We start from the raw sequence: 11,160 nt of genomic DNA, 5'->3' as shown, positions 1-11,160 counted from the left end.
GCATGCCAACTACATGATATGGACCAAGTTTCTGATAATAGTCTGATGATATTATTTCATAATTGGTTAGAAATGTTGCACTATGGTGTGGTGTGTTGATGAAGGGTTGTTGTATGGGAATGTTGCACATGTGCATGATTGTCTTATAAGTTCGCAATAATAGGGTGGATTGGGGGGAAATTCACCAAAAGTAAAATATGGACTATAGACAGTAGTATGATTTTGATGATATTCTTTCATAATTTGAAACTAAGGTAACAGAACAATGCAAGGTATTGGTGATGGGTGGATGTATGAAACCCCTGCATGATATTATGCATGCTTGTTTTGTAAGTTCACATTTTTTACCATATAATTATTGTTTATATATTTTCATCTAAGAATCATATAGTTCAATAAAACTTTAAAAGTTTAAGTGAGAAAATTAATTTGAGATGAATCAGAGAGCTCACAAAGCAGAATTTCTTGATAATGTGAGAGAGGCAAAGGTTTTCCATATGGGCCTAAAAAGTGGACAAGGAAGAAAAGACTGATACATTAGTTCCCATAAAAATAAAGCAGGGTCACTTAGAGACTACAATTTCCCATTATAGATAATAAATGCCAGGCTTTACTTACATGTTGATCCATGCAGGGGGACATGGAAAGAGCAGGCACAGAAGGCAGGAAAAGGGCAGGACCAGCACTGCGACTGTCACTGGGACAGGGTGAAGGCAAGAAAGACTGCTTCATGCATGCTTTTTAAACCATTAATTATTCTGCCCCTTTGCTCTTGGCAGTGGAGGAGTTACAGCTATTTGCTGTATTTATTGATTACCCTAACCATCAGTCCCCCATGAGGCCCAGTGATAAAGTCTTGGAGAATATCTGGGGTTTCTCCTGGTTTTTGGAGGAAATCTTGTTCTGAATTAAATTTCTTGTTAGAATTCTCCAGCAGCAATCTTGGGGTTATTGATGTCCAGATGAACGTCTTGCCAGGTTCCAGATCCATTCATCAATACTCTATCTTACTAGTCAGCTTCCTTACCCCCTCAGAGAGTTTACATGTTTATTCTTAAAGGGGTACTGAAGGGAGATGGTCTTCCTTCTGTAGCTACTTTCTGCTGGTTGGGGGCAGTAGGCCTTACCTGACATGGTGTAAATCCCTCCAGCTATTCAATCTCAGTTGGACGAAGATGGATCTGGCACCATGGGCAAAGATGGATGAAGTCTCCATATGGCTAACAAGATGTTGATTCTGGAAGAAATAAACTTGATTAGAATTTGAGGACATATGGATACGAGGATACTGAGTTATAATAGTAGAAAGGGCCAGGTGCCTGCAAACCCTGCATTTTCCCAAAGTTGATGGGAAACAGTATTTTTCCTTCACGTATTTTCTGCTGTTGGGTAACTCTAGGGAGAGATTTATAGACAATGGGGTTAGGTGTAAATTGCCAATCCCAATTCCTATGGTAAAGGAGAGGATTGAGAAGTGTCACTGCTCTTTTAGTTAAGCTATAGATGAAAACATGAGGTTTTTTAAAGGGGTATTTTGTTTGCGCTCCCTCTAGCAATAGGCCTTTTGTGTAGACTTAGAGGGAACAGCTGACTTTGACACAAACCCTACTTAACTTTTTCTCATGAAGAGGTATTTTAGACCATCCAATGTCTGTCATTCGTACATCTTATCAGATGTTTCTGGTGAGCTGGTACTTTCTTGAGCGGATGGCTTCAATCAGGATTACTACACTAAGCTGGACATTCTTTAACTTTAATAGTTGTGGAAGTGACCAGAACAGAATCAATTTCCTTTCACATTAGTGAGGCTAGTTTTCTGGACAAGTTTTGATCAAAACCTGATTTCCAGGTCCCAGATAATGAAAGGTTGTCCATGAACCATATCAAAGGAGCTAAGCTGAAGTGGGTCTTAGCCACTTAATTTGCCATTTCCCTTATGTTGGGAAAATGCTTAGCCCTGGTAGGATGGCATTATGATCTGCCAGACCTCCCCAGAGTATGAGTGGGACAAGATCTGGAATAGGAGCTATGAGGGAGACCTTGGCTAAATATGTCTTCCACCTGGTGTGGGGTGAAGACTGAGAGGTCATCCCCAAGTTAATTAGGTGTTTTTTTAAATTAAATGTACTGTTGCCCCCTGCTCTTAGACAAGTTGGCGCTTCTTTTATTTCATAGACATGTTCTTTAAATACTTAGAAAATGATGTTTACCAGGACTTTTAACATGTGCAATATTTCTCTGCATATGATCTTGAATAGAAAAGATATTGCCAAACCTATCAGACATATATCTAGACATATATCTATAATTAATGTACTACAAAATGCATAAGCTTTTCTTTGAGCTGCAATTAAGAGATTTAAGTCCCAGGTTGGCAATACCTTACAAGTTATCTCTCCATGGGAGCAACCCATAATGTCAATTGTGTTTAGGTTCTACTTATAGTACTCTGGTACTCATTGCTTCACTTGGTATGTCTTTCACATAGCCAGTATTCTGCAGCACCACTGACCCTAGTGAGAAGATGGAAAATTAGGCTCCAGTATTGCACCAGCATGGTGCATATCACCCTTCAACATTATGAAACTGTGCTACTCTGAAGGCAATGTTTATTGTGCATCTGGCCATATGAAACCATCATTGACTGGTACAGGAGTTTGCAATTGCAATGTAATCTCCACTGACTTCAGGAGCACAATCAGAGAAGTAGTAAATAACTTTATTGCTTTAGGGGTTAGTGACCAACCTAGCCAATAACTCAAATGGACAGGAAACCTGCAGTGTATTGGAGGCCTGGTTTGAATGCACAAGATCATTTTACAATGTTAGATCAATCTCTGGATTTTATACACTTTTAAACACTTGCAATGCAATGTTTAACATATAAAATTAACTTAACTTTTTAGTAATTTGTTTCTTACTTCTACACTTCTATCATGAAGCCATTCATTTACAGGCATTTTACTTAGCAGTACAGGAAAATCTATGTTTTCCATTTTCTAAAATGAAAACTGAAAATTCCCAATGGAATCAGTTTAACTTTTAATTACCACCACTTGAATATGTAGATCAAGTTAGCCTCCAACAGGTTTCCTTGTTGTGAAGTTATTTTTTGCCATTAATATCAATTTAGGTTTCTAGTTTATAATGGCTTCTTGGAATTAGCCATTTAAATGCTTCAGTTTATAAGATGCTTTTATAAACACTTCTAATTGACCACAGCCACATAGACTGGTGAATTTATGTTAGATTGCAATTACCAATGAATGGAATTTACTTTATCCATTCAAAAGAGGGCAGATTTACACTTCCCTAACTTAATTTCATTATATATGAACTTAACTTTTTCACCCTAAAGATTTAACAAATTTATATGCTTGGTACTTCATAAACCTAGGGAGATAGCACCCACACTAAATAAAATCAAAACTGTAATAGTTTATGCAAGGAAATGCACACTGACTGCTAGGCTCTGGAAAACTGTTTCTTTTTAAAGATCTTTCTATAGCCTTCAAGTTTTTTTTTTTCTTTTAATTCTCTAACTAAGAAGACAGATTTAATGTGCCACACCTCATCTTTCCTCCACAGCTTTTGCAAAGAGAATGTCTTGGGAGGTAGGGCAGGTTAAAGAGTTTAGAAAAAACTTTTTCTTTTACTAAAGTTTTATATTTAGATTTATATGCTAGTTTTCCATCCTACTCAGCCTAATTTGGGCTCCAGGAATACTTACATGCATAAACACATATTTGACTTTAGCTTATCTAAGAATTTTCATTTGTTAATTTGATATTATCATTCCATTGTATGAAGTTATATATTGAATAGGCAGACAAGAATAGAGTTTCACACAAAAACACAGGACTCACTATTAAAATTTTCATTCACTTAAAAAATAAGCTTAACTATAAGATAACATTTAAAAGATGTCTTTGAAGGGTACCTTTAATTACTCTAATTTGCACTTGACTATGCAGTTTTGCACAAAGATTTCATTCCTTAATTAGTAGCTTATAACTAAAATGTCTCCAATGCTTTAATACAATTTTTCTTTGCTACATAACTTTGTTTAATTTTCACTTTGAACTTAGCAGACCTAGGATGAGCAAGACTATATATACTCACGGAGGCTATCAAAGTTTCAGGGAAACTAACTTTCTCTCATGAATTGCCACTGCTAGGAACCCTTAATAGTCAAGGCAGGAGGCCTCTTTCAATTCCCAGTCCTCAGAGATAACAGGACTACAGCAGCCACTGGACTGGAAGAGTGATTGTTGAAATCTCAAGGGTTGAGATTTCCACCAGGCAGCAAATTAGTCAAGATATGGAACCATGAGAGAAAGCAGGGTAACTATTAACAATACCACAGGAAACAGGAATGTCTCAAGTTTTCTTTTCCCTGAGACATATGGTCAGAAGATGTTATGAAATAACTATAAGAAGATGTTATAAAAAACCATAGGGGAGGCTAGGATTGAAATGACCATAAATGAGGGTAAGTTTAGAATTTATACTTACAATAGTAGGTTTAAGTTAAATCTACCCAATTATAATTTCAGTTATTATCCTTCTAATGTTTTATAATATAAAGGCATCTATAAATTATTTTAACTCTTCATTACAGTTTCTAGTAAGTTTTAACTGTAAGGCAAATTGGGTACCTTTATTAACTAAGCCACAAGAATTTTATTAGTAACAACTTTGGGAAGTTTCTCTGCTCTTCTAGCAGTTGAGTCAATTCCACTTGTTATTTATACATTAAATACATTTACAAGACAGTACTGACATTTATTTTCATTTTTAAGTTAGCTTTCACTGTTATCCAATTTGTAACAGGTGAACCCCAAATCTTATTTCCTATGCATAAGCAAACTGACAAAGCTAAACACAGATTAAAATGGAAGACACAATTTTTTACCCTTAGCATTTCTAGGAAGTCTTTGATCTTAATTGATGGCACATGAGGTTTATTTTTTTCCAGGAGAGGTATAGTGACCAATCTGGATCTTGATCTCTATTCACACCTTTTGTTGACACAACTGAGTTTAAACTAAGAAGGCTGTTTCTAAAAGGGAATTAGTTAAAGTTCGAGGTGTATTTCCTCATTTATTTAAGGAGACATGACATGAAGTTTCTGGGCCACAGGCCTATCTGTCCTCCTATTTTACCATGGTTTAACTGGAATTCAGGGTCCTATAATGAGGCTGCTCTCAGGTATACTGTGGTCATGTAGATTCAATTAGGCAGAATTTCCTGATCTCTGAGAAGGCACTCCTATGGGGACCATGCTCATTATTCTAGGAAGAATGAAGACGTGCTTTTAGTCAACTTATCTGGCATCCCAGAATCTAAGTCTGACTAAAATATTCATCACTTCAAATAATTTGGAGCTGATACTCTGGTCTCAGCATCCTGAGAATTGTAATTCCAGAGCTTGCCTACAGGTATCACTGTGGCCAACCTAGGTCATGGGGGATGCTTGAAATTTCTACAGATCAAACAAATGTGCCCAAGCAAGTTGATGGGAGATGTTCTTAGCAGTTACCCCAAATCAAAATGTCTGAAATAAGTCTCAGGAGATATTTGACTGTCCTCTGAATTGAAGGCCCCAAGGAAAGGGGGTCATTCAGAGTTTACTGCCCTGGTTCTCAGCACCCCTACATTCCAGCATCTGAGAATGAATGCACTGGTATGCAAACAGAATTGCCTCAGCTAAATCTCAGGGAACATTTGGCTGCTTTCTGAATCCTGCCACCCTGGGAATCACAGAGCTCCTGCCACAGGGTATTTCTGTGGTGATTGTGGATTTGGGAGACAGGCTAGATAAATCTCAGGGTTGGATATATTTCAGCCTGAATTTGCCAAGCAGAATATTGCTCCTTCTTGGGGAAGGCCCATAAAGCTTATTTCTATTCTTGCACAGGTCTTTAAGGACATCCTAGTTTTATCACTTTACTGACTAGAAGTTTCCCAGTTTTACCAGTCAAAAAAAAAAAAGGTCATTATGTAATTAGAGATCAATTGTTCTAGCTAACAGGACTTAGAGTCCTATAGCACTTTGATATTATTAATGAATTCCAAAAAGAAATACTGGATTATGTTTGTAAACTGATCTTTTCCTCTGGGCATCTGAGATTATATCCAATTCAGAGGTTTCCTTAAGTAATCAAGTAAACTTCTTGTACCAGTAGGACACTGAGTACCTGCCTCTTGGTGGGTAGGGACTCACAGATAAAAGGCATGGCAAAGGACAGAGCTAGGTTTTTTTGATGTTGGAGTTTTGATATTGGAGTTTGATGCTGAAGCCTTAAGTGGAGTCTCAGGAAGTAAGCACACAGAGGAAAGAGAAGCAAACCCCAGAAATGGAGGAAAACAGGAAGCCTAAACCCTCACAGTGACTGTCAGCAGCCATGTTGCTCCAACACATGAAAAAAGACTTGGTGAGGGAAGTAACTTATGCCTTATGGCCTGGTATCTGTAAGTTCCTACTCCAAATAAATATCCCTTTTAAAAACCAACCAATTTTTTGTATTTTGCATCAGTACCCCTTTGGCTGACTAATAAAGAATTTGGTACCAGGAGTGGTGTAGTGCTTTTGCAATTACCAAAATGCTGGGTCAGTTTTATAAATGGGTAAGAGGTATATTTATTTTTATTTTTGGAGGAATTGTGAGATGTTTTCTGGAAAGGCCTAGATTACTTTAAAGAGACTAGTAGTAGCAATATGGAATCTAAAGAGACTTTTTATGATGCCTTGGATGTAAATGATGAAACTATTATTGGAAACTGGAGGAAAGGCAATCCATGTTTTAAAGTTGCAGAGAACTTAGCAAGATTCACTCCTGGTATTTTATGGAAGACAGAATTTGAAAATGATGAACTTGGGCATTTAGCTGAAGAAATTTCAAAAGTAAACCTAGAGAATGGGTTTAGCTTCTGCTTGCAGCTTATAGTAAAATGGTAGACGAGAGAGATATGCTGAGAACTGGTCTGTTGAACACAAAGAAAACAGATCTGATTCTGGAATTTCCAAGCCTCTGGAAATCAAACTCCCAGATGAAAGTGCCCCACTGGAGAGCTTAACTAAACTTCTAATATGTAAATCAAGATTGAAGATGCAGTTATGTCAGAAAGACTTGAGGAAAGTCTTACTGCCTGATAGCTTGGACCCCTGCTTACAGTCTGCTAAACCAACAGATTTTTTGAGAGAGCTATATGAACAAAACCACTGTCAACCTGGAATAAAATGGATATGGAGAGAGAGGTTGAAGCAAAAATAACTTTAAGAAGGATACCATGGAAGCTGCGATCTGAAATTAGGGCATCACTTTGGCCAAGAGAGGAACCCCACCCATGTGTACAGAGAGGGTGAGTTCGCCCCAGCAGTTGAAGAGAGTGGATGTTCCTGTCCAATGTTCTGGGAGAGTTTTGCTGCCCCAATGTACAGAGAGGGTGGAGCACATTTCCCAATGATTAGCACCCCACAGGTGTGAGAGGGGTGGACCTGTCCCTCAAAACTTAGTGATGGCCAGGTGGTCAACTCATTGCTCTGAGAGGGTTGAGCCTGTATGCCAAAAGTTAGGGGGAATGTTGTCTTCACGTCAATGTACTAGGGGGGTAAGACTCAAACCTAAAGTTTGGGTAAGGTGTGGCAATTACCCCAATACTCTTGGAGGGAGAGGACTGGAGCTTGGTCGGCACCAAGATACTTGGTGAGGGTGGAACCAAGAAAATGGTCCTTGGACAAGCCTGTGGAAAGGGTGAGTCCCCATAAGACTCCAAGGAGAAGATTCCATCATTTTAATAATGGCTCTCAGACTTTAAAATCAAATAGAGGATGCCCTGCAGGTCACCTGAATTACAGAGAAACTGTGACTCATATTTCCCTCCTAATTTCTCCTTATTGTAATGAAAATGTTTATCCTTTTTCTATCCATTTGTGTATTGGAAGTAGATAAATTGTTTCATAATTTCAGAGGTCTACATCCAGGTGGGAATTTACCTCAAGATAAACTGTGTTTCTTTAAATTGATTGTGATATGGTTTAGTATTTGCATTGTTTCTGATTTAAGGCTTTTTTAAAAATATTGTAATGTCTTTTTGGAATTCAGAGAGTGGAATGTAGCAGTTTGATATTATTGATGAATTCCAGAAAGAAATATTGGATTATGTTTGTAAGCTAATCTTTTCCTCTGAGCATATGATATTATATTGGATTCAGAGGTTTACTTGATTACTTAATCACCACTTGGTGCATGGGGACTCACAGATAAAAGACATGGCAAAGGACAGAGCTGGGAGGTTTTGATATTGGTGTTTTGATACTGGAGTCTGATGCTGAAGCATTAAGTGGAGCCCCAGGAAGTAAGCACACAGAGGAAAGAGAAGCAAACCTCAGGCAGGGAGGAAAACAGGAAGTCTGAACCCTCACAGACATTGGCAGCCATCTTGCTCCAACACATGAAGATAGACTTTGGTGAGGGAAGTTACTTATGCTTTATGGCTTGATATCTGTAATCTCCTACCTCAAATAAATACCCTTTATAAAAACCAACCAATTTCTGTTATTTTGCATCAACAACACTTTGGTTGACTAATACAATTCCTGAGGCAATAACTTCCTTGCCAGCAAATACATTTTTAATTTTACTGTTTTTAAGACATTCCAAACCATTTTAACACATACTTGTAATGGCAAATTCAGTAGTAGGATATAGGAAGCTAAAACATTGGTAAATATTAATTATGCAAGGGTGTCCTGGCCTGTGAACCACTGGAGAAGAGAAGTCCCAAGGTATCAATTTTGGCCCTGCCCACCACCTTCCCAATTCATCCTTGACCAGGTAGCTGGGTGTGGTCTGAAAGGAAGGAAGGTCTGCAAAGTCTTGGACCCATTGGCAGGGGCAAGCCCCTGGTTTTCCATCGTTGCCTTGCTGCTGCTGTGGGGAGATGGTGGGAGAAGGTAATGGCAGCCATGCCTGAGGGCAAAGCCAAAGACTGCTAAAAGGGCTGAACAACCTGCTTCACAATGCTGCTTTGCCCGGAAACCTCTGTCTTGACGGGACCCTGTTTTACAATGCTGTTGTGTGCCTCAGTCCTGTCTGCTAAGGTCAAATCTCATAAGTCTGGGAACATGGAGCAGATGCTAATCAGAGCTGTCCAAAGAAATGTCATGAATCAATTTAATGAAGTAAAGAAAGAAATTAAGAATATTAATAAGACACTGGGAGAACACATTGAAGAATTTATAAGCTTACATAAAAAGGTAACAGATATGATGGTGATGAATATCATAACACAAAAAAATAAAAAATAAAATGGAAATACATAACTGTTTTGTGCCTTCAGAGGAAAGACTCTAATGTGGAAGACAATATAACTGAAATCAAATAAAGAATAGAACTGAGAGATAAAGAAAATCAAGCAAAGGCTCAGGGATCTGAAGGAAAACACAAAACTCACAAACATATGCATTATAGGCATCCCAAATCAAGATGAGAAGGAAAGGAGGAAATAACAACTGAAAACTTCCCAAACCTATTGCATGATATGGACTTGCATGTCCAGGAAGTACAGTACATTCCAAATAGCATAAATACTAAGAGGCCTACTCCAAAACATATACTTGTCAAATTGTCCAATGCTCAAGACAAAGAGAGAATACCGAAAGCAGCAAGAGAAAAAAGAACCATCATACACAAACGCTATAAGATTAAGTCTTCATTTCTCATCTGAAACTATGGATGCACGAAGGCAGTGGTAGGACATAATTAAGGTACTTAAAGGAAAAAAAAATCTTCCAGCTAAGAATTCCCTATTCAGTAAAACTAGCATTCAAAAACAAGTGAGAGGGTAGCAGATTTGTCTCAACTGATAAAGTGTCCATCTACCATATAGGAGGTCCAGGTATCAAACCCAGGGCCTCCTGGCCCATGTGGTGAGCTGGCCCACACACAGCACTGATGTGCACAAGGAGTGCTGTGCCATGCAGGGGTGTCCCCCATTTAAGGGAGACACACACACAAGGAGTGCATCCCACAAGAAGAGCCCCCCATACAAAAAAAGCACAGCATGTCCAGGAGTGGTGCCACACACACAGAGCTGATGCAGCAAGATGAAACAACAAAAAGAGACACAGATTCCCAGTGCCAAAGACAAGAATGCAAATGGACACAAAAAGAACACACAGTGAATTGACACAGAGAGCAGAATATGAGGGTAGGGGAGAGAAATAAATAAAAAATAAATCTTTTAAAAAATAATTAAATAAGGGAGAGTTCTAAATATTCACAGATAAACAGAAATCAAAAGAAAATATCCATAAGAAACTTGCATTTCAAGAAATACTGAAAGGAGTTCTGCAGTTCAAAAGGAAAAAAAAAAAACAGGAGAAAATAAGAACAACTAAAAAGATAAGAAGAGAAATCAAAATAATATATGGAATACATGAACCAAAAGAAAATATGGTTAATGTAATTCCTTGAGGTAATAGCACTGATGTTAATAGATTAAACACACCAGTAAAGAGACACAGATTGGCAGAAAAGATAGGGAAATATCACCCATTTATAGGCTGTCTAAGAAATCCACCTTATATGCAGGAAGGCTGAAAGTAAATGGTTGGGAAACAATTTTATAAGCAAAGAATAACCAAAAAGGGTGAGTGCAGCTACACTAATATCAGACAAAATAGACTTTAAAGGCAAAACTTTTGTAAGAAACAATGATGAACTCTATGTAGCAATAAAATGGGTAATCTCTCAAGAAGAGAGAACAATCATAAATATTCATGTGCCTAACCAAGGTGATTCAAAATACATGAGGCAAACAATGAAAAAACTAAGTGGAGAAATAAATGCCTCTACAATTATAGTGGGGTCTTTAGTACACCATTATCACTACTGGACAAAGCATCTTGACAGAATACTAACAATGAAACAATTTCTTTGAAAAATACATTAAGTGATCTGGAATTAATAGATATACACAGAATAATACACAGAAATACAGTGAAATCTACATTCTTCCCAAGTGAACATGGATCATTCTTCTGAATAGGCCACATGCTAGGCCATAGAACAATACCCAATAAATTCAGAAAGATTGAAATTATACAAATTTCTTTGTTTAAATGGAATGAAGCAGAAAATAAGTAAGGGACAG

The sequence above is a fragment of the Dasypus novemcinctus genome, chromosome 16, assembly GCF_030445035.2.
Source record: "Dasypus novemcinctus isolate mDasNov1 chromosome 16, mDasNov1.1.hap2, whole genome shotgun sequence".
NCBI classification, from domain to species: Eukaryota; Metazoa; Chordata; class Mammalia; order Cingulata; family Dasypodidae; genus Dasypus; species Dasypus novemcinctus.
This window is presented reverse-complemented; position numbering follows the sequence as displayed.